Source organism: Symphalangus syndactylus, chromosome 3 (genome assembly GCF_028878055.3).
Source record: "Symphalangus syndactylus isolate Jambi chromosome 3, NHGRI_mSymSyn1-v2.1_pri, whole genome shotgun sequence".
Lineage (NCBI taxonomy): Eukaryota > Metazoa > Chordata > Mammalia > Primates > Hylobatidae > Symphalangus > Symphalangus syndactylus.
The window spans coordinates 121,673,421-121,698,982 of record NC_072425.2 but is presented as its reverse complement, the minus strand read 5'-3'; the positions used below and the strand labels follow the sequence as shown (position 1 = coordinate 121,698,982).

Here is a 25,562-nt window from a genome sequence, read left to right as displayed (position 1 = left end):
GAATCAGAAATTTCTATTACATCAAAGTATCTTCCCACATTTTCGTTAGTGTGGTAACATCATTATAACTAAAATGACCAAAGCTAGTATGGCCAGTATTCGGATGAACTGACACCATGCTCCTGATATGAGTTTTCCTCATAATCTAATTATGATAAGCAACTCCAAACTAAGGAATATTCTTATAAAAAGAAAATAAAAGACCTTCTTTTAAAAGTTCAGAGCAAGGAACAAAAACAAAGCTCAAGAATTTCTCCAGGTAAAAGCACTAAAGACAATGAAATCCTCAGAGTGATCATGGGTTGGATCCCAGTAACAAATTCCTGTTACTCTTCCTTTTGAATCTTTATATCTTTATTTTCTATTGATACTTTTTGTTTACAGCTATATTTTAGATGACTTCTACACTTAAAAAAAATAGCCAATAACTTGAATATATTGTTTCTTTAAAGGGCCTTTTTTTTTTTTGGTACCTCCTCTGTTCAGCCCTGTAACCTCCTCACTCCCAAATAAGTAGTTTTTGAGCCACTGTGTTTGCTAGGTGCCAGCATGAGTTCCTGTTTTAATTGATTTAATAGCCACCATACATCTTATAGAAAAAAAAAGTCAAGCTATAAACACATTATTGTGATAACCAATAAAATTTGCATATGGAATGTTGTTTAGATAATGTATCTATGTTAAGTTTCCTAATTTTCATAACTGTTCTTTAGTTTTATAAGGGTGTCTCTCTAATCTCAGGAAATAGATGCAAAAGTAATTGCATCTAAATGTCAGGGCTGTTATGTCTCCAACTTCCTCTTACTCTGAAATTGTTTTTAAAATTCTTATATATGCATATTTTGTGTGAAATAAAAGAGAAAAAGAGAAGGAAAACAAATGACGAAATGTCAATCGTTGGTGAATCTAGGCAGGTGTATAGGAATTTCTTGTTTCATTCCTGTAACTTCTCTATAATTTTGAAATATCAAACTAGAAAGAAACAGAGAAAGAAAGAAAAAAGTTAGAAGACTCCCACAAAAGTGGATAGTAAGTTTAAGGCTACAACTGGCTGACAGATGGGGCTGGTTCCTCAGGAGAATGGATTTTTATAGAAGGGCTATTTTTTTTGTAGAGCAGTTACTTCTGTGCGATCCAATCAAAGCAGTTTTAAGGAAGCTTATAATGAGGATCCCAAAGCTACCTGGAATTACATTCCTGATAACTACAAATTGACTTTCACTGCAAATAGAAGAAGCTTTCATTCAAAGGGCTGCTCCAAAGCAACTCTTCACACCCAGCTGACTATCCCACAGACTACTTTCCTAAAATAATTAGATTATTTGCAAGCTTAGCTCTGTTATTTGCCCCCAAATTATCCATATGTCTATATTATATTCAAAACATTCTGAGCCATCAGCTATCCTAAATTTTTTCCTGTTTCAGAAAAAAGCTGTTTATTTTTCCAAATTCAACTTCCATCTTTCCAAGAACAATTCTTTTCCTGGGCCATCAATCTCATACTGCCAGGCCTTCTCAATACAGATTGCACCGTTTCATCACCCACAAATTCCTGTTACTCTTCCTTTTGAATCTTTACTCTACTTTTTATTTTCTATTGATACTTTTTCTATTTGTTTACAGTTATATTTTAGATGACATCCATACTTTAAAAAAATAGCCAATAAAAAAAGTTCGCTTGAATATATGGTTTCTTTAAATGGGCTTTTTCTTTTTGGTACCTCCTCTTTTCAGCATTGTAACCTCCTCACTCTCAAATAAGTAGTTTACAATCCATTAGGTTTTCTAGGTGCCAGAGTGATTTCCTGTTTTAATTGATTTCATAGTCACCATTCATCTTATAGTTTGATGCTGCCAATTAACCTCATTTTACAGAGGAGAAATTTAAAGAAACTTAAAGACATTAATTTGTCCAAAGTCATGTGGTTAATTAGTGTGGGAGGTGGGTTTTGAATCTGGGTGTTTGACTCCAGAACATACTGTCTTACTCAGTATATTATGTTCTGCAACACTGAATTATTTTATCAGCATTCAATCTGATTTCTTTCCTTGGTGCCAACTTGAGAAAAACTCTCTTGAAGTTGACCATGGCTTTTCTCAGTGTCTTTAGGACTTGCCATTGTTAAGAAACAGCGTAGCATTTTAGTTTTAAAGCTAAGCCACAAGAGCAGGAAAAAAAATGAGTTTGAATCATAACTGTGCTATTTCCTAGCTGTGTGATTTTATCATTGACCATCCTAAGCCAGGTCTTTTAACTGTATTAAATGGACGTCAGAGTACAATCTACTTCATATAGTTTCCTTTAAAAATTAAATTAAATGCGGTCATGCATTAGAGAGCATTTATCACAGTGCTTAACACTGTTAAGTTGGCCACACCTACATTTCAATAAATGGTAGCAATGATTCATTAGCAGACTTCTCTTGCTTTCCATACACTAGCTTGGCTTATGTACTTCTTCACCATTTCTTTATGACTCCCACGCCCTTTCTACTCATTCAATCTTCAAAATCACCTTTGTCTCTCTACATACATTTTCTTACATTTATTTGTCTAGAAATACTGCTGCAATTATCACATTATTATAGGTGACTCTGAATCAGTTTCTTGGTCTCTGAATCCTCTCTAATATTCAGAATTAATTAACCGTTTCCACTAATTCAAATGTTCAAATGTTGCTAGTAAAAAACAAAAAACAAACAACAACAACAACAACAACAAACTTGGCAGCCTCCAAAATGACACACGAATTATCTGATAAATTGTTTTGGTACTCCCCACACCCATATACCTCTTGGTTCTTTGCCCATCTTCTTACACATCATTTTGAATTGTCCTTTCATCTACATCCCCATTAGAAAGATCAATGAAAATATGACCAGTGAAGCATGATGCTAACTTTTGCAGTAGACTGGGCATGTCAAAATTATAGGCAGTAATCAATCTCAAGCACATATGAGTTAGGAATGTAAGGGGTACAGGGTTTCAGGAAGGCCATTCTAAATATGGAGAATGATTAATTTCCTTTGGGCACATACTCCATAATGGACTACTGGGGCAAATGGTAGTTCTGTTTTAAGTTCTTTGAGAAATCTCCAAACTCGTTTCCATAGTGGCTAGACTAATTTACCTTCCCATCAACAATGTATAAGCATTTCCTTTTCTTCATAACCTCACCAGCATCTGTTATGATTTGACTTAAAATATTTTTTAAGTTTTTTATTTTTTTGAGATGGAGTCTTACTCACTCTGTTGCCCAGACTGGAGTGCAGTGGTGCAATCTCAGCTCACTGCAAGCTCTGCCTCCTGGGTTCAAGTGTTTTTCCTGCCTCAGCCTCCGGAGTAGCTGGGATTACAGGTGTGCACCACCACGCCTGGCTAATGTTGGTATTTTTAGTACAGACTGGATTTCACTATGTTGGCCAGGCTGGTCTTGAACTCCTGATTTCAAGTGATCCACCTGCCTCGCCCTCCCAAAGTGTTGGGTTTACAGGCATGAGCCACCATGCCCAGCCTGCTTGACTTTTTCATAATAGCCATTTTGTCTGGTGTGAGATGGTATCTCATTGTGGTTTTGATTTGCATTTCTCTGATGATTAGTGATGACTATTTTCTCTTATGTTTGTTGGCCGCTTGTATGTTTTCTTCTGAGAAGTATCTGTTCATGTCCTTTGCCCATTTTTTAAGGAAGTATTTGATTTTTGCTTGTTGATTTGTTTAAGTTCCTTATAGATTCTGTATATTAAACCTTTGTCAGATGCAGTTTGCTAGTATTTTCTTCCATTCTGTGGCTTGTCTGTATACTCTGTTGACAGTTTCTTGTGCTGTGCAGAAGCCATTCATCGTAAAGACACATACACTTGTATGTTCATCACTGTGTGACTCACAATAGCAAAGACATGGAATCAACTTAGGTGGCCATCAATGGTGGATTGGATAAAGAAAATGTGATACATACACACCATGGAATACTATGCAGCCATAAAAAAGAAGAAAATCTTTTGTAGACGTGTTTCTTTGCAGCAGCATAGATGTAGCTGGAAAGCCTTTGCTTTCCAAGTAATTTATGCATTTTATCAAAATTGTCAAATTTTCTGGAATGCAATTCTTTACAACTTTCACTTAGTATAATTTTTTAAATTTTAATGTTTGTGGGTACATAGTAAGTACATACATTTATGGAGTAGACATGATGTTTTGATAAAGGCATGCAATGTGAAATAAGCACATTATGGAGAACAGGGTATCCGCCACCTCAAGCATTTATCCTTTGAGTTACATTCAATTACACTCTTGCTTAGCATAATTTTAATGTCAGTAGTGACATTTTATTTTCATTACTGATTAATGTTTGTTTTGCCTTCTCTTTTTTCAGTTTGGTTGCAAATGTATAAGGGTCACTGCTCCTATCAGAACCTACTTTTTGTTTTATTGATTTGCTCTATTGTTTTTTATTTTCTATTTCATTGATTCTTGCATTTAACTGTATTTTTTTTTCTTAACACTTGCTTGGCATTTAGGTTTCACTTCTTTTCTACTTTCTCACGGTGGAAGATTAGATCACTGAGATCTTTCTTGTTTTCTGATACAGAATTTAATGGTATATTTCCTTCTTGGCCCTGTTTTGAGTATGTGCTGTAATTTTTTATATATTTCATTTTCAATATAATTGAATCTAAAATATTTTCTATTTTCCCTTTGATTTTCTCTATGACTCACAGGCTATGTAAAAATATTGTTTAATTTTCAAATATTTGAGAGTTATCAATGTATGTTTTCATTAATTCCTATCAATTCCATTTTGCTCACAAAAGTACTTTGTATGATTTTGATTTCTTATACTTTGTGAAAATTTATTTTACGGACAAGGATATGGCCCGTCTAAATGAATATTCCATGTGTGCTTAGAAAGAATATATTTTCTGCTGTTTGGGGTGAACTACTCTATAAATGTCAATTAGGTCAAGGCATTTCATAGTATTGTTCGGTCTTCTGTATTCTCAGTGATTTTTCTCTTTGTTTTATTAACTGTTGAGAAATTAATGCTGAAATATACAACAGTAATTGAGGGCTTGTAGATTTTCTCTGTCAGTTCTAATAGTTTTGCTGCATGCACTTTGATGTGTGATTGTTACATGCACAGATATTTAGGGTTGTTATATAATTCTTAGTAAATTAATTTCTTCATTATTATGTACAATAACTTTTCTGCTTGGTAGAATTCCTTCTTCCAAAGTCTACTTGGTTCAATATTAATATTTTGCAAGGTATATCTTTCCTCATTATTTTACCTTTCACCTGTCTTTATATTTAAAATATTTAAAGCATATTTCTTACCACTAGCATACAATTGTTTCTTTTTAATTTAAAAAATTATCTTTTGATGATACTGAATACCATTTACATTTAATATAATTGATGTAATTTTTATTAAAATGTACTATACTCCTAGTTGCTTGATATTTGTTCCTTCCGCCCTTTGCTTTTTCCTTCAATTTTTTTATGATTTGTGATTAATATCAATTTATTAGTGATTCCATTTTACGTCCACTCTTAGCTTATTTGTTACATCACATTTTATTTCATTTCACTTCATTTCATTTTTAGAGACGGAGTCTCGCTCTGTCGTCCAGGCTGGAGTGCAGTGAAGCGATTTCAGCTCACTGCAAGCTCCGCCTCCCGGGTTCATGCCATTCTCCTGCCTCAGCCTCCTGAGTAGCTGGGACTACAGGCGCCCGCCAACACGCCCGGCTAATTTTTTTGTATTTTTAGTAGAGACGGGGTTTCACCGTGTTAGCCAGGATGGTCTCGATCTCCTGACCTCGTGATCCGCCCACCTCAGCCTCCCAAAGTGCTGGGATTACAGGCATGAGCCACTGCGCCCAGCCTTTTTTTTTAATTTTAGTGATTGCTCTGTGGTATCCAATAAACATATGTAACTTACCACAAGTTCATTCTGTCTGAAGAAATACCTTGAATATTTCTTATGGTGCAATACATTTTCTCAGCTCTTGTTTGTCTGAACAAATTTTAATTTCCACTTTAATGTTTCAAAAATATCTTCACTGGTATAGAATTCTGGGTTAACAGGTTTTGCTTATTTTTTTGTTTTGTGTGTTTGCTTTTTCCTTTCAACAGTTTAAAGGTGTCACTCCATTGTCTTCTGTCTTGCATAGTTTCTGACAAATAGTCTGTTATAATTTTGATTTGGTAGTGTCTATTGTCTGGCTGCCTTCTCAGCATTATTTTATAGATTCATACACTGTGGCCAATTTTAATATGCTTTTCTCTTTGTATTTCAACTTGTTTAATTAAAAAAATATTTCTTCAAGCTTGCTAATTTCTTCTTTAATTCTGTTGAATCTACTCATGAGCCTAAGGGTTTCTGCATCTGTGATTTTTTTTAATTATTATATTACAATTTTACCTAGTCAAATTGTTTCTATTATCATACAGAACTTCTCAATCTATACATATATGCTGTCCATCTTTTTTTTTTTTCCTATTTTTGCTTAATTTATTTAAGACCACCTCCTTACAACTTCCAGAGAGACAATACAAAACAAGAAACAGACTTGGTTTCAAATACATAACTAGGTGCTGGAGTTTAAAGTATTACTGATAACATTGTTACAGAAGAATGGCAGCTTACTCCAGGGCACTTCAGTATTCCTGAGGAATAAACATGATTTATCTTGTCCTCCCGCTGGGATGTTCTCAGGTGAAGTCACTGTTCCTGCTCTTTGACATATTTTCCGTGTAGAAGATATAGAGCCTGGAAATCATGCTGACAGTTGGAATAAGCCTTTCCTAATCCCATGCCAGAACCGAAGGCTAATGGCCACATTCTTCTTTTAAAGAAGGTAAGTGAGAAAACAATTCCTAATCCAAAACCAGTACCTATCTTCACGACCGTATCCGCCAGGCACCTGGGTCCCACTTCCTGCCGAGCTCCGACTCCCACATGTTCCCCACCCATGCCTCCAGCTTTCCTCTCGGCCGGACCCTGCGCTCCGACCCCTCTCTGTCCATCTTTTAACTAAATCCTTTAAAAATATTAACCATAGGGAGTATAAAACTCCTAATTAAATGTAGCCACTATAATATACTCCCTGAGTTTTTTGAATTCTTTCTCTATAAAAAAATGGTTATTTTATCTTCCTTTATTTGAATTTTATAATTTTTGAAATCAAATACCTTATATAATGTGCAGAAGAATATAGACTGAAGCAAACAGTATTAACACCTGCAAATACTATTCTATATGCAGTTTGTAGGAGTGTTAAGTCAATCTTGTCAGGATTTGAGCTGAGTTTGGGTTTGTGATTGCTATGGTTACCTTCAGTGCAATGTAGGCTTCAAATTTCACTAAAGATTTTCTTGTACTGGGAGCTGGGGAGCTAACAGGTTTGGTTTTTGCTGTGGTCCACCTTCAGCTTTTAGCTAGCCCTGAACATCTGTGCCATATAGGATTCTCTCTTGAAGCTCTGTCCCTCCAAGAGCAATAGATTCCATTTACTACGTAATAAAAGCTTGGAAGGTTAGTGGTGAGAGGCTGAAGAGGTCTGTGTGTTATTGTCCAACCACAATCTTAAATGAGCTACATGTGTCTGGGTCTTAGAATTAGGGAATTTTTGGAATTCTTGCTGCTTTTCCAAAAGGCAGGCAAATCTTGTTTTGTATCTATGGTGGAGCTTTTCTGAAAGAGTTTTCTGTTTCTCCCCAGTAGGAGAGCTCAAATTGTCTTTCTGAGGTGAGGGGGGTTCTTTATCCTACCTTTTCCTCAGCAGCAATAGCTATTTTTCCCCTGTATATGACATTGTTTTATGCCCCTCACTTAGTTCCATATGAGACAATACAATGTGCAAGGGGTGGGTTTCCTGCTTTTCCTGAAATACAGACTGGTCCCTCCTGTATCTATCAGGGTTCAAACAGATAAATAGAACCACGAATACATAAATCCAGATTCATTACAGGAATGTGACCTTTATCCACTGTGGGAGATTTTGTCTTTGCATCAAATGCTGGAGCTGGAAATCTATTGGCCAAGCAGTTGGGAAGGGAAGACAGATGAAAAGTAGAGAGATCAAGAACATGTTGGAATCCCAACCACAGTCCAGAGTCTCAATAGGATAAACTAAAACCCTGTCCATTTTTGTTGCTTTTGAACATGATGATTTGAGTGTCCTACAGAAGCTGGGCCATTCTTCCCAAAGCTAAGTACACACCTGGCCCAGGGTCAGAGAAGCTGAAGGATCCAGGGAAAAATAAGGAAACTTCCTACTGCAAAGGTAAATTAGCCTAATAATAATGTGGGTGAGCTGCAAAACGACTGCTGACTTTCTTCCTCTCTCTTAATCTCCCAATAATACCTCCTGCCACCCTCTTTAACTGGAAACAGTAACAGTAACTCAAGGAAATGTAATTTACTCTGGCCAAGGTGATACAATATAAAGCCTCCACATCCTCCTCTACTTCTGCACCTCTCTGATCTCCCACCTTACCTTCAGTCTTATTATATGTACTCAGTGTCATTTCTTAGGGTCATAAAAAAGAGTCTGGAAGTAAGTATAAACGACACTTGTGTCAAGAGATCCCAGGAATTCTATACTGCCATGCTAGCTCACACTGGCTTTGTGATTCTGTAGCTCATATAAGTTTCTCTCTTTATGAGGTTGAGAGTGGTACTGTTTCAAAATTTCTATACACTAGGCCGAAGCAGAACATCCAGTCTCCAGATACTGTCTCACTAGTTCCCAAATTCAACTGTTTTGGATATGGTGTCAAATTATTTAAAATATATTTTCTTCTCCTTTTTATATCTCCCATGTAGGGCCTCCCTGGAGTATCTTTTCTATTGGATACAAATTTGGGTTTGAAACATTTATTAAGTGGTGTAAGATTTAAACCTGCCTATTTTTAAATAAAGAATATGGTCATATATAAGAGGGTGCAGTAAAAACCTGAATTAACGACAGTTCGACAATTCCTATAAGGAAAAACACGGATGGTAGTTTAAGTTGAATACAAATTCAACTGATGTGACTGTGAAAATAAATCAATGTTTGTTCCAGTCACCTTAACAGAAGAATATTGTCAGGAATAAATATTGACAATGGGGAATGAGTTAAAGAACAGGTAAACACAAGGTCTAAAAACAATGCCTTAGGAAACATAATTATGGTAATTAAGAATATTATACTTGGAGAAAAAGAGGCTTGGGAGAATCTCAAATATATGAAGCTTGTTATAAGGAAGACAATCTGTTCCGTCTAACCCCATGGGACAGAAAAATGACTAAAGAATAGTATTTACAATGAGGTGAATGTTGATTCAGTATCAGAACTAAAAATATCAATTAAAATAGGCTAACTTGTGAAATAGTGCAATACCACTGGAAATGTTCCAGCACAATTTGAATGCCTCCAGCTTCAGTTACTCAGCCTGGAGTAGGATAGCAGCTTAATAGGTATTTATGTGAGAATCACCTGGAAAATGTTTTAGAAATACACAAACCTGAATCCCTAATAAGAGATACTGATTTAAATAAGTCTAGGGAGGCTACCAAAAACTGTATCTTAAAATTTATGAAGAGATTCTGACAGTCTTTCCATGAGAATCTCTGGAATATGGAGCTAGGAGCAATAGGTAAGAAATGTGTTCGTGGTCCTAAAATCTGCCTTCACAATAGGATAAATGAGAAAGTTAATCAAATATACCGTCAGGGCTTTATATCCCAGAGATTCTGATTTAATAGAGGCAGAATTGGGCTTGGGCATCAATCTACTATTATTATTATTTTTGAGATGTAATTTTGCTCTTGTTGCCCAGGCTAGAGTGCAATAGCATGATCTCAGATCGCTGCAACCTCCACCTCCTGGATTCAAGCGATTCTCCTGCCCCAGCCTCCTGAGTAGCTGGGATTACAGGCACCTGCCACCATGCTCAGCTAAATTTTTTGTATTTTTAGTAGAGGCGGGGTTTCACCATGTTGGCCAGGCTGGTCTCAAACTTCTGACCACAGGTAATCCACCCGTCTCAGCCTCCCAAAGTGCTAGGATTACAGGCATGTGCCACCGTACCTGGTGGGCATCAGTATTTTTAAAAATCTTTCTAGATGAATCTAAAATACTGCCAAGGTCAAGAATCAGCAGACCAAATGATCTCCAGGATCAAATAAAACTCTACTTCAAGGATCTTTTAAGTAGACTGAATTTTTGTTTTTAAAATCCAGAGATATATATAACTGCATTCTGTTCAACACATTCTTCTTCTGAGGTTGGTAAGCATAAAGGTAAATCAATAAAACCATCTTGCTTTGACAAATTTTCTGCAGTTGTCCTTTTCCAAAATTGCTCTTCCATTTACTTAGCTGAGTAACAATTACTGCCCCAATTCGTCCAATTCTGTAACTCTTAATGGCTGCTCTAATCCTGACTTTCCTTTATCCCTGTGATCTTCAGCCATGTGCTTTCTTGTTTTATACATTCTTTTGAAGCATGCTGTTTATCTGGTCGAATGTACCAACAGTAACAGCATTCTTTGTGGCTGAGTCATTAACCACTAAGCATTTCCAAACTTTCATTTATGTGTCAGTCATAAACCCTTTTATCTTGAGCAAACAGAGATACTTCTAGAAGATACATTTCATGATAAGACACATTTCTCATCTATAATAAAGATCCACAAGTGGATTTCTAATTTTTACCCAAATTCCGAACATTTCAACTGTCACTTACAAGTCGCTAATGATCTACCATCCCACTTATTCTCTGTAGTTACCTCCTGCTACTTTTCCTATCATTTACTCTACTCCAGGTCCATGGGCATTCTTGCAGCTCCTCTTGCTTACCCAGAACACTCTTCCTCTCTAAAGTCTTTGCTCATGTGGTTCTTTCTGCCTGATTCATATTTATTGAAGAAGTATATAACACTCTTTAACACTTTTCTCTCTAACGGTATGTGACCCAGTTAGTGATGCCTTCCCTGAGCAATCTATGTACAACATAATTCTCTTCTCTCTATCCCTCTTACTCTCTGTATTTCCCTTCATAGCACTCATGACTTATACTGTAACTTTAATTAATTAATTTATTTATCTCTATCATCCTCTAACTCGTAGATAAGCTCCAATGAAGGCCGGGATTCAGTAGGTTTTGATTACTGGTTAATCCCCAATGCTCATATCAGTGCCTTACACACGGTAAATGCTCAGTAAATATTTTTGGGATGAATGAACAAGTGAGAGAATGAATAATGAAAAAATTTCAGTCTGGGAGTTTATGATTTGCCAGTCCATCTAGGACTAGTATTTGAGCTGGGTCTGGAGTGTTCAGGACTCCTCCTTTCCTCTGTATCAATGTCATTGGTTGCTGAGAGAAGAGTCAGTATGAGGAGCAGTAAAGGGATTTGAAAGTTAGAGTAGAGCTTTAGATTTCCAATATTTTAGTAATGGTTGTGAAGCTGTATACTAGTTAATTTAACTCATAATGGAATACACAAGAGAGTCATAGTGGAAAAATATGGAGGCACGCAAAACTACAAGTAATAGGAGACGTAATTCTCACAACACGCACCACAAAAGTGCATGCTGTGTGGTGCTAGACTTTCAAGGTAGAATATTATCTTGGTTTTCACAAAGTATTTCCCTAAAGCAATAAACACGGTAATTCAATTATCTGTTCCGTTTAATTACTGGGTAATATGCTTAATTGATATACTATAATTCCAGTCCTGTTAAATGTAACAAATCTCTGGTGTAAAATAATTTTAACAATCAACATAAAAATAGTGAGCACATTAGTGTAATTTTATATTCTGCATAGACATTTCAGTTTAACTAAACCTATAATTAAAACTTATATTACAAATATGAATGGTTTGTATACATAAGTGGTTTGCATTAAAACAGCTACCCTTACAAATACATTGTAAAGATACATTTATCAGGTAAATGAACTTGACTTCAAGTTTCTCTGGAGAATACAATTCAAATAAAAATGTTTGAGCCAGTGTGTCTCTATTTGTTTATGGATTTTTTAACATTGCTACTGTACATGTAACATATTTACCAATGCTAGTTAACCCTTGTTAGTTTCTAGCATCTCTCCTAATTCTTTCCATACCCCTTTGTTAAAAGCATTGGCCTCAGTCAAATGCTTTGCCATTCTCTATATGATAAAGTCATATATCAACTCTTATAAAACTCTGTATAAATTTGAATCTATTTTGACTGATTACCAAATTTTGTTTCAATTAGACATAAAAATTTTATATACATAAAGACAATTGGCATGGCCCAATAAATATATAGTCAAATATTCCTGAGTATATCTAAGACAAGCATACTTGAAATGCAATGCAGTGGTGTAGATAAAAAAGTAGAACTATGTTGGACTATACTTTGTGAACTAAATTTAAAATCATTTTTGTATTAAGTAAGTCAAGCACATTAATATTTATTAATATGAATTATATGCTTGGTCTCAATTCTGTCATATTTTAAAATCACCATTATTATATTTAAAAAAAGAAAAGAAAGAGGAAGAAGAGGAGGACATTGAAAATGTGAATTCCCATTATACACTGGAGCAAAGGTGAGAAGATGATAAATTATAATAAAATATCCAGTGCAAAGAGACACAGATATATACATATCATATTGATAAAGGGGCAGAAATGAGTCAGTTGGAGGATATGGAAACTAGAAAACCTGTTTTCAGTCCTATTGCAACTTTAATTTTTCTAAGCCTCAGTCTCTTCATCTGTAAAATGGTATTAATAATATTTGTCCTACATGCAACACTAGGTTATTTTTAGAGTTCAGTAGGAATTGAATAATGAAAGACTTTATGGCTATAAATCATGAGAAGTCTACTGAATTAGCTGTTTGATATTCTCTCCCTCAGAATTCATCTCAACTTAACCAGTCCTTCAATAGGCACATGGAATCAAATTTTACAAAACATGGACTGTGTCATGGCAACATATATGGCTTGAATCATGATCTTGTCTTCCCTCAAGATGCATGACTGTTCCCTGCATTCACATTTCAAACTGCAGCCAGTCTCAAGCCATCGATGTCTCTCCAGTATACCTCAGATATTTTTCTTCAAATCATTTTCTAAGCCTATTTTCAGAGTCTTCAAGAAGATACCTAATGCCCTACAAATTGCATGCATTCGTTTAAGTTAATACAGCTTATTTTTGAGAAAAGTTATGGGTCTACAGAAAAATGGAAGAGAAAGCACAAAGTGTTTATAACCTCCCACCCCACAACATACACAGTTTCCCCTATTATTAATATATTGCATTAATGTAGTGCATTTATTATATGTGATTAAGCAATATTGATACATTTTATTAAATAAGTTCTATAGTTTGCATTAGAAGTCACTAGTGATGTACATTCTATGGGTTTGGACAAATGTATAATGACATGTATCCACCCTTATAATACCACAGAGAATAATTTCACTGTCCCCCTAATCCTCTGTGTTCCACCTATTTATTTCTGCCTTCTTCTCTCCCCATACCCCCACACACTCGGCAATCACTTATTTTATTTTATTTTTTTACTGTCTCTATACAGTTTTCTCTTTCCCAGAATATCACATAGTTACAATCATATAGTATGTAGAGCTTTCACATTGCCTTCTTTCACTTAGTAATAGACACTTAGGTTTTATCTATGTCCTTTTATGGCTTGATAACTCCTTTCTCTTTAGTGCTAAATAATAGTCCATTGCCTGTATATATAACAGGTTATTTATTCATTCACTTATTGAAAGACATCTTGGTTGCTTCCATTTTTTTGGCAATTATAAATACAGCTGCTATAAATTTTCATGTGCAGGTCATTGTGTGGGCATAAATTTTACGTCATTTGGGTAAATATCACAGAGTGAATTGCTGGATCATGTGGTAAAACTCTGTTTAGCTTTGTAAGAAAATTCCAGTCTTCCAAAGCAGCTGTACTATTTTGCAATCACCAGCAATGAGTGGAAGTTCCTTTCGCTCTACATTCTTGTCAGTATATGGTGTTGTCAGTGTTCTGAATTTAAGTCATTCTAATAGGTGTGTAGAGGTGTCTCATTGTTTGAATTTTCAGTTTCCTAATGGCATATAATGTGGAACATCTATTTATCTTTGTTTTGCTTGCCATCTGCTTATCTTCTTTGATGAGATGTCTCTTCAGATCTTTTGCCCATTTATTTATTGGGTTGTTTGCTTACTATTTTTGAATTTTAAGACTTCTTTGTACATTTTGGATAATAGTCCTTTTTCAGGTATGTGTTTTGCAAATATTTTCTCTCATCCTGTGGCTTCTTTTTTTAAATCTCTTAATTCATTGACTTTTCACTCAGGAAAAGCACTAGCCTTTAAGTGAAACATCAAAAGTGAAAAATATATTGAATGTGTCAGGCATTGTGCAAAAAACATAATGGTGAATGAGACAATCTTTTTATTCAAGAAGCTCAGTAAACAAAGAAAGAGAAGAAAAAAGATGATTAGTCTATAATGCGTGTTACAACAAGGATGATAAAGAGGGTATATTCAAGGTGCACATAACAGCCCATGGAGAATCAGGCAAGGCTTCCTGGAGGAGGTGCCTTCAGATCTGAAATTTAAAATATGTTCAATAATGGGTAAGGAGTAGACTTTGCAGAAAATGCATGTGTTATGAGGCAAGACATTAAAAAGAGAAACAACATGGTTTGGAAAGGGTGCCACTAGCCATTTGGTATTTGAGTCAGGGAATGATGAGCAATGAGATTGGAGGGCTGAGATGGAAATAGATCGTGGGGACCATCATATTCCCAGTTAGAGAGATTGATCTTTATCCAAGAGGTGTCTGGGAGTATTTAGAGAAAATGAAACACTAAGTACAATAGTGAGTTCTCCTATCAAGAAAGAAAGGCAGAGAGAATAAAGCATAGATCATCCCTTCCTCTGTTTATGTTGCTATGCAAGAAAGCCTAAATCTGGGTAATTTATAATGAAAATAGGTTTATTTGGCTCATGATTCTGCTGACTATACAGGAACCACGGCACCAGCACCTGCATCTGATGAGGGTCTCGGACTGCTTCTGTTCATGGCACAAGGTGAAGGACAGCCAGTGCGTAAAGATCACATGGCAAGAGACAGGAAAAGTGGGGATCCACCCCCGTGACCCAAACACCTTTCACCAGGACCCATCTCCAACTTTGGGGAAGAAATTTTAATGTGAGATTTGGTGGAGACAAATGTCCAAACCATACCAGATAACTCATAACATCTGCCACTATGCTTCTGTTAAGGAAAAAGGTAAGATTTAAAAAAATAGTTTGTGTCTTAAGGAATACGTGTAAGTTCACCAGCAAAGCATGGATGCCTAATCTGGTAAACAATAATAGAAGGAAAGGAAAAGTAAGCATTCATATGCAACTGAAAACTTCAGGAAAAGGCAACAAGTTTAGTTTGGTAAAAGGATGGGTTTTCCTCTCTAGCTTTCTGAAAAAAGCTTACTGGTTAATTAGTACAAACATGTATTCATTTTAATATCCAGCTCTGTCCATGATTTGAATATATAATGATCATAGTAGCAATTCTTCTTTCCTTATCATTTTATATTATTTTACAAAGCTCAAAGTTAACATCAGAGGATATTTCTTCAGGACTCCACAATGGTTAAAATGGAAGAGATAAATTTGCATTTAAAAATTTCAAGACATTTCTGCCAAAGCTCACCTTCACTGAGTAGCTCATTTACCTCAAGACTGTTTATTTAAAGGCAATTGTGCTTGAGAGCATCAGAAATTGTAATGTGGTCTCATTAAAAACCTCAGCACAGCTAAACTCCCACTGAGGATGGAGGAAACTGGAAAAGGCATTGCTTTTATTCTGACCACAAGAAAACAAAAAATATCACAAGTTTTCTTGAACCCATCAGAAAACTGGTGTTACATGGCAATCAAATAGACTAAAATCTGATGAAAGATAGAAGTTCCCTGGATGAGTCAGGACATGAGCCCAGGATTACTTGGCGGAACACTAGAGGAAGACATGCCAGTTGGGCGACAAACCAGTAAGGATTCAGCTCCATGTTCCCCAGATTCCTAAAGGGCAAGAAGAGGCTCATTAAGAGCATGATGTCACATCATCATGTGGCTCTCTGGGAGCCACAGACACAGGAGTACTTTACTCACATTCACAAGCTCTTCTTCATGAACCTCCACTGGATGCTCACCAAAACGACTGGGACCAGGCAAAGAGGCTCTGGTGGCACATGCCTAGTAAGGCAGTTTCTTATAAAGTTAAACATATACCTGAACTACAACTGAGCAATCCAACTTCTCTAAGTATTTACCCAAGAGAAAGAAACACTTTTATTCACACACTATCTTATATGCAAATGTTTATAGTGGTGTTAGTCATAACTAGCCAAAACCAGAAACGCTCTAAATATCCTAAATAGTGAATGGATAAACAAACTGATGCATCCGTACAATGGGATACTAGTCAGCAATGAAAAGAACTAAACTTTTGTTGTACTCTGCAGCATGGATGAATCTCACATTCATTATACTAAGTACAAGAAGGCAGAATGGAAAGGTTTCATACTAAAATAACTTCATCTATATTACATACTGGAAAAGACAAAAGTATAGGAATGGAAAAATGAATAAGTGCCTTCCATATACTGGGGTGGGGTTACGATTTGGTTGCAAGGGAGCATGAATGAATTTTTGGGGTGATGAAATTAAACTATTTTATATTTTGATTGTGTTCGTGGCTACACAAATGCGTGCTTTTGCCAAAATCAAGAATTGTGCCCCCAGGTGAGTGAATGTCACTGTATGCAAGTTATGGAAAAATGGAGATAAAATAATAAAGGCTCATCTTCTTTGAAAATAAATTGCAACTGTACCTCGTTTGATGAGTGAAAAGAGAAGCATGCAAAGTAATTTTAGTTTTAGAGCTCAACGAAACTCCAAATTTACAGTTCTCATCATCATTCTTCTCTTTTCTTTAAAACTGAGCCATAAGTGGGTAAACAGTCTATTTGGAAAGCCCAATTCAAAATAGCAAGTTGAATTGATTGGGAATGCAATTTGGCCCTATATGTTTACATTTGCAGCAATACTCTAGAAATACTATGAAAAAAATACAAAATACTGTAAACAAAATATTACATATTACGTTTAGTAAAGGGAATCAGAATTCTGTATTATTTTAATCAGCCTTTTATTTTTAGGACAAATAAAGACCTGCAATAAGTGCTGCTCCCATGTAAAAAATGTTGTTGTAGTAAGATCATGTAAGATTCAAGCCAGACAGGTTATATTTTGTGTGTGTGCACGTGTGTGTTTGTGATTAGTTTACATTTTCATGAACTGTTAACTGTGACAATATCTCTACTACAGGTTAAATTTGCCAGGAAATGCAAAACTAGGCAGTGCCCTTAGTCACCTCAAAAATAGATACACATGCCATCTACAATTTTCTCTTCATTATTATTTGCATGGAGGCAATGCAACTGGGCCTGTTGTTTTGAGTGACAAAAAATAAAGATTTAAATTATGCGGTTTTTGTTCAAACACGGCAGAAAATAATAAATATCTTTGTTCCTAGTCTGGCACAAGGAAACACTATTGACCACCTGAAATCACAGATGTCATATGGGGCCCAATTGCTTTCTCCACAGTACATGGACTACTTGGCAGACTCTTTGAGAAGCAGTTGGTGAAACTAGTAGCTCTTCAACTGCCTTGAGGGCCGTCATATGCCTTGGAGGTTGTTGAATTAATGATCCTCTCAGCTCTCCTGACCCCAAATTCTTCCCTGAGTTTATCAAGCTAAATAAATAAATGAATTAACATAAAATAAATGTAAAATCATTTTACAATTTCAGTGGTCTCATGAACTTAAATGGCAATCATTTCCAGATTCAATAGGTCATTACTGAATAAAATAAAGTCAGGTAACTGAAAGTGAACAGTTAACTTGCTAATTAATTAAATCTGGAAAATATCTTGGTTGCTCATTTATCAAGCATGCATTAAATGCCAGATATTTTAGTAGGCACTGAGTATACATCAATGAACAAGGTACAGACTTTGCATTCAAGAACTCGAAGTCTGATATGCAAGACAGACATGTATCAAGACTGGCATATTGCCATCCAGTGGTTTTAGAGGTGCGTGAACAAGAAATTATGAAATACAAGAAAGAAACAATTTAATCTGCTTCAAGGCATTGCCTAAAGTTTAGTTTCACAGAGGTTGAATACAATTGATCTAAGTTTTAAAGAATACAGATAAATTTGCTACATGGAGAAAAATAAAAAAAGACATTTCAAGATAAAGAAATACAGTAGCACGTATAAAAATAAGCATATGGGAAAGGACATTGTGTTCAAGGAAAATGGTGTGTATTAGGAATGGCAAAGAAGAATGAATTGTAGAAGGTCACAGGGTATAAGAACAAAGAGTTAGACATGGATTAAACTGAGACACGTTGTGTATGCTTATTCTAAACATTACTTTTTTTTCTTTTTTTTTTTTTTTGCAAGACATACAGAATCCTAAATGGAGAAACTGAAGTAAAGATAAATCTCTTAAGATAGAAGGATAGAAGACAGTAGAGCTAGACCTCATATGTACTGGAAATCCCACAGGAATCTGGATGTTCTATTCCTTTCTCAGTGACCACGGTTTCTCATCTCTGTTTCTTTCTGGGTTTATTCCATTATTCTCTTCTAATAGACCCACTTCCTTTGCATCCTCATTATTTTTTTGCATGATCTTAAAATAAACAACTCAATTCTGAAATCTAAATGAACCTTTATCTCAGGTCTAGCCAGGTGGGTGATTTTTCCTTTCACTCCACTATTTGTTTCCTATAGGATGCAATATATACAGTATATTTGTCATTTCCCATTGATTTGAAATCCCTAAGGTAGTCTTCAGCTCATAGATTTCTTTTTCTTTTCTTTGGCTGTTTCTATCTCCATTCTCTCTCCTGAACCCCCATTAGACACTGCTAGAAACGCTGAATCAATTATCTGTACATATTAGCTCTTTTTTTTTACATCATATATCTTTGTCATTTGCATTTTATTTTGAAATAATTGCTTAGGCCAGTTTCCTATTGCCTCATTTTATATTTTTTTCTGTGACCATTCTGTTAAGCATATCTATTGAGGTGAGACGTCTCCCTTTTTTTTAAAATGAGTAGTAGGTTAGATTATGTTATTCTGTGGTAATAAATTAACTCTAGAATGCAAAATTTATTGTTGACTCAATAATTTGATACCAGTCGGGGAAACTTCCTCTACTTTTTGGGCTATGAAATGAGAAGATGTAGCCCTCAAGTTCAAAATGGAGCAGAGAAGAGGCTGAATGAAAGCATCAGCTATTATCAAAGGCCAGATGTACATCACTTTCACTCACATCCCATTGTCTATAACTCAGACACTCAACCTAACTGCCAGGAAATTTAGAGAATGAGTTCAGAAAAAGGAAAAAGAAAACAATATTTGATTTAAAAAAAACACATAGTTTTGTCTCCACCAAAATTTTAATCTCCAAGATGTCTATATGTGATGTCATTGGGAATATTGCTTAGATATTACTTACATTTATCTAATGTTCTGTTTTCTTGTGTTCAATATTATAGTATCTGCTATAGCAATTGGTCCCAAGACCGTAATTGATATTCACAGTCTCCCTTTTCTAGTGCCTATTATAGATCACCCTCATCCTCAGCCAACAATTGTGCCGATCTGAGGGCCAGGTTTTCACCTTTGGTGGGATAACACAGATCCTCACCTTGCTCATCATGACCTTTCCAATCATGCTTGCCACAATTGTTTATCTATAATTATCATCATGCATGACAGAATGAAGAGGAATCTCAGTAAATCCCTCAGTTTCAAACACATTCCTCCCTACTCCAATAATACAGGAGCAATCCTATGGCCTCCATATAATGAGTTAATTACTTCTGCTAGACTATAAATGTTTCTCTTTGCCTGCCTAAGAGTAGCATAAGAGTGCACAGAATGGTCTATGGTAGATAGACCTGTAGGCTTAATGGAGCCACTTTGTGTCCGCTGGTAGAGTCACCCTTTCCCTAAAACTAGGAGTCTATTCATGCAGAGCCAGATCGTCAGAAGAAAGAAAGTATTACCAAAGTGGGTCAATGGCCATGAAAGTTGGTGAAACTGGTATACTCCTACCTTCTTCTCTGAGAGACATCTATTCTACCCATTAAGGATTCAGCACCATCTAATAGCTGTTGGCCTAAAACATATGCTTTATCTCATAGAAAATCACTTGAGTTCTACAAGGATTTATCCCCCAAAGCTTAATTCAGATGTATCTTTTTTTTTTTTTTTTTTTGAGATGAGTCTTGCTCTCTTGCCCAGGCTGGAGTGTAGTAGCTCAATCTTGGCTCACTGCAGTCTCCGCCTCCCAGGTTCAAGCAATTCTCCTGCCTCAGCCTCCCGAGTAGCTGGTATAACAGGTGCACACCACCATGTCTGGCTAATTTTTGTATTTTTTTTTTTTTAGTAGAGACAGAGTTTCACCATGTTAGCCAGGTCTCAAACTCCTGATCTTGTGATCCACCCGCCTCGGCCTCCCAAAGTGCTGGGATTACAGGTGTGAGCCACTGTGCCCAGCCAATTCAGATGTATCTTTTGTAAGATTGTTCTAATGTACTAACAGAAAACAGTTTCTAGACAATGCAGTTTAACATAGATTCAGTGGTCTCATGGCCCTATATTATTATACTTTCCTCAAATAGGCCCATTAGCCCAAGGCCATATTATAAAAATCCCATGATCAGTGTGTGAACCTGGGGTAGTGAAGCTGGGTAATACAGATAAGACAAATGCATACCAAGAAGGCACACCAATCTCAGTAAAAACAAAGCACTTCCTACTTTTAAGTGAAGACATCTGACAGAATCAGCTTGCCACTGATAGCTGGTTACTGTCCTCGAGGAACTATGCCATACTGAGGGCCCAGTGTCGGTCTCCAATGCTGACAGGACACGTATTCATCATTAACAACAGCTATCTCAATCTTGGTAAGAGGAAGCCCATGCTGTTGTGCCAGTGCCCGGTCTTGATCCCTGCCACCATAACTAGCCCATTCATTGAACTATTTTGAAGATGGTGGAGTAGTCAAGGACAAATGCTGCCTAACTCTCACCGGAAAATTCATGATATCCACTTGGTTCTTTGGTGCTTCCTCTAGAGTATTTGCTTTCTTTCAAGTGTTATATTTGCTATCTTGTGTTGTATACCAGATTATTCTCAAAACTTAGCTGCTTAAAACACCATTTGTTGTTTTAAAGTTTATGTGGGGCAAGTAAGCTGCCATGTTGAGAGTTTTCCTACTGAGAGGCCCATGTGGCAAGGAACTGATGTCCCTGGCCAACAGCCAGCAAGCATCCGAGGCCTGCCAGCAGCCACACAGCCACTCCTTCCTGCAGACCTAGACATTTTAGTGGGATGTGGATGTCCAAGGTTTTAAAGAATATCTGATGTTCTTATCTCATATTTAAGAATATAAGAATACTAAGAACATAAGAATACCACTCTTATGTTCCTATCTCATATTTTAGTGTCTCACTCTTTATCACATCTTTACATTTAATGTAAGACTTGTCGGGGCTATGAATTCAACTCTATGTCTATCATATCAGATTCCAGTCTAATTTTTAGCTCAATCTCCCATCTACCTGCAGGAGACAATGATTCTGTTGTATTTTTTTAATTCCATAGATATCTGTTGTTTCCACATCTTACACTAAGTTGCTCATTATCTGACCCAAGCCTATCCTTTTCCTATTAATGCTTTATTGCCATTTAATCCACAAACCACACAGGCTTTAAGTACCATGGTCCTCATCTCTCTTGAATGCCTGATAATTTTTATAAGCCAATTGGGGTGGGCAGAATAATATTCCTCAAAAGATGTCCACCTATTAACCCCTAGAACCTACGAATTTGTTAGTTCACATGGCAAAAGGGAATGTGTGTGTGTGTGTCTGTGTGTGTGTGTATAAATGGTAAGATTATTCTGGATTATTGGGTTGAACCCAATCTAATCATATAGGTCCTTAAAAGCAGATAATCCTTCCCAGTTGTGGTTACACAGAAATGTGACTATGGGAGAATGGTCTGAGACAGACAACATTACTCGTTTTGAAGATAGAAGAAAGCCACAAGCCAAGGAATAGAGGTGGCCTTTAAAAGATGGAAATGGCAAGAAAATAAATGATCCCCAAGAGCTTTCAGAAGGAACACAGACTTCTCAACACCTGATATGAGTCTAATGAGACCTGTGCTGAATTTCTAAACTATTGAATGCTAACATAATAAATTTGTGTTGTTTCAAGCCACTAAATTTGTGGTAATGTGTTAAGACAGAAAGAGAAAACTAATAACTCTCCTGCCATTTCACACTGATTTTGCCCCAATTCTCCTCAGGTGAGAGCATTAGTAATTCTCTTACCACTTCAGTAGAATCAGTGGTGATACATTCTTAGAAACTGGTTCATTGCTAGAATCCCACTCTGAGGATCTATCAGACTACTTCTAGTGTATAACTATAGTAATTTCTGGCTTCCTAGAAGCAGATCTTTTTTTTTTTCAATAACTTTCTTTTTTTTTCTTATTATACTTTAGGTTTTAGGGTACATGTGCACAATGTGCAGGTTTGTTACATATGTATCCATGTGCCATGTTGTTTTGCTGCACCCATTAACTCGTCATTTAGCATTAGGTATATCTCCTAACTCTGTCCCTCCCCCCTCCCTCCACCCCACAACAGTCCCCAGAGTGTGATGTTCCCTTTCCTGTGTCCATGAGTTCTCATTGCTCAATTCCCACTTATGAGTGAGAACATGCGGTGTTTGATTTTTTGTCCTTGCGATAGTTTACTGAGAATGATGTTTTCCAGTTTCATCCATGTCCCTACAAAGGACATGAACTCATCATTTTTTATGGCTGCATAGTATTCCATGGTGTATATGTGCCACATTTTCTTAATCCAGTCTCTCGTTGTTGGATATTTGGGTTGGTTCCAACTCTTTGCTATTGTGAATAGTGCTGCAATAAACATACGTGTGCATGTGTCTTTATAGCAGCATGATTTATAGTCCTTTGGGTATATACCCAGTAATGGGATGGCTGGGTCAAATGGTATTTATAGATTTAATGCCATCCCCATGAAGCTACCAATGACTTTCTTCACAGAATTGGAAAAAACTACTTTAAAGTTCATATGGAACCAAAAAAGAGCCTGCATCACCAAGTCAATCCTAAGCCAAAAGAACAAAGCTAGAGGCATCACGCTACCTGACTTCAAACTATACTACAAGGCTACAATAACCAAAACAGCATGGTACTGGTACCACAACAGAGACATAAATCAATGGAACAGAACAGAGCCCTCAGAAATGATGCCACATATCTACAACTATCTGATCTTTGACAAACCTGACAAAAACAAGAAATGGGGAAAGGATTCCCTATTTAATAAATGGTGCTGGGAAAACTGGCTAGCCATATGGAGAAAGCTGAAACTGGATCCCTTCCTTACACCTTATACAAAAATTAATTCAAGATGGATTAAAGACTTACATGTCAGACCTAAAACCATTAAAATCCTACAAGAAAACCTAGACAATACCATTCAGGACATAGGCGTGGGCAAGGACTTCATGTCTAAAACACCAAAAGCAATGGCAACAAAAGCCAAAATTGACAAATGGGATCTCAATAAACTAAAGAGCTTCTGCACAGCAAAAGAAACTACCATCAGAGTGAACAGGCAACCTACAGAATGGGAGAAAATTTTTGCAACCTACTCATCTGACAAAGGGCTAATATCCAGAATCTACAATGAACTCAAACAAATTTACAAGAAAAAAACAAACAACCCCATCAAAAAGTGGGCAAAGAACATGAACAGACACTTCTCAAAAGAAGACATTTATGCAGCCAAAAAACACATGAAAACATGCTCATCATCACTAGAAGCAGATCTTTAAAAAAATAATTAGAGTGCAAAAATGTAGTTAGGAAGTGATTCCAGGAAACATCACTGGAGAGAAGATAAGTAATATAATGAATGGGAGAAAGCCAATAGAAAGTGTTTACAGCTGTGGGCACCTGAAACTTAATCCAATGGAAGAATTCAGGAAAATAGGTGAATTATACATACTTGAGAATTATCCCACCCAGGTGACAAGGGAAATGGAGTGAGGTTCCAGATATTCTCATTATCTATTGTTTGAGGGATGGATGATCCCAAGGGCCATTCCTTCACCAGTGCTTCTGGCCTATCCCCTGAGAAGGCAAAACAGGCTCTGGTGGTCACAGAGTACCCTGTGACAAAGAATAAGAGGTGCTGGCGTTGGAAATTGGGCCAGAGTGCAGGGAAATGGTAAGTGCTGAGTAGAGATGGATGGATCACTTAGAGTATCTGTTGTGATCATCAATTCATATTTGTTCTACTACAAGATATCTATCACATCTGTTATGTAATACCCATGCCCTTTGCTACCGTCCTACTTACTATGGTTGTCACATCTCATCTGGGCTCCTCTAATGAATTAGTAATTCTTTACCCTGATTCTACTGTCTTTCTTCTTCCCTGCTTCACTGCAGTTTTACATAACACAAATCTAATTATGCTGTTTTTATTCTCACAATTTTTAAATTTACCCTCAATTTGTATTATTCCATCCAAGGATTTTTAATCTGGCTTGAAAACTCTCAGGATCTAACACCACTTTTTTCTCTATTTCTTTTGTATCAGGTACATCTATATATTTACAGATTATGTCAAACATTAGGTGTACATTATGGCATCAAACTTATTTTTCTGTTCCTATGTTCTATCCCTGAACAATTCTCCTTTTCCCCAATATACCATAGGCTTTCACTCTCCCATCTCTTTGTTCTTATTGTTTTTTATGCCTCAATTTATCTTACACCTCAAGGCCCAGCTCACCTGTCATCTCCTTTGTAATAATTTTCTAATTTCCTAGATAGAATGAATTATTCCTATGCCAGATCTTCCATAGTATTGCTTATTCTTCTATGTGTCTGACTTATATTAAGCTGTTGTCTCTTATCTCTCCCCAAAAATTTTGGGCTTTTTTTGGTCATGCTTCCAGCTAAATGCTTTATACATAGTAGACATCTAGCAAATGGGTCTTTGATAGCAATAAATCAGAATCAAATTAACTGGTGTACGGAAAGGGGTGAGATGTGGTGTTAGAGTTTATGATTGTCGTTTCATAAGAATAATATCCAATCAACCACTCTCAGGATTAAATATATTTATCTTTAGTAATTTTTTGAAACATGCTACCAAAGACAATAAATTAAAATAAATAAATATTAGGATGATCATTTCTCTCATAACCCAATTCTTATTTTCTTCCTTAATCTTATTTCGGGCACTGCATAGGGGTTTGATTTACCTTATTCTTAAAGTCCTTCAAGAAAGAGAATTTTTTCAGTGTGATACAAATGGGAGCCAATTATCCTATTGCA

At 36.2% G+C, this 25,562-nt stretch overlaps 1 long non-coding RNA gene and 1 pseudogene across 1 annotated transcript in view; both read right to left on the bottom strand.

Moving 5' to 3' along the window:
- Positions 1-735: 735 nt before the first annotated feature.
- LOC129479586 (uncharacterized) overlaps positions 736-25,562 on the bottom strand; it is a 315,981-nt gene continuing 291,154 nt past the window's right edge. The window contains exon 4 of the long non-coding RNA XR_008656730.2: positions 736-972. This is a non-coding gene — a long non-coding RNA (uncharacterized lncRNA). The remainder of the gene's footprint in view (positions 973-25,562) is intronic.
- Positions 6,490-6,996, bottom strand: LOC129479584 (MICOS complex subunit MIC10-like; annotated as a pseudogene).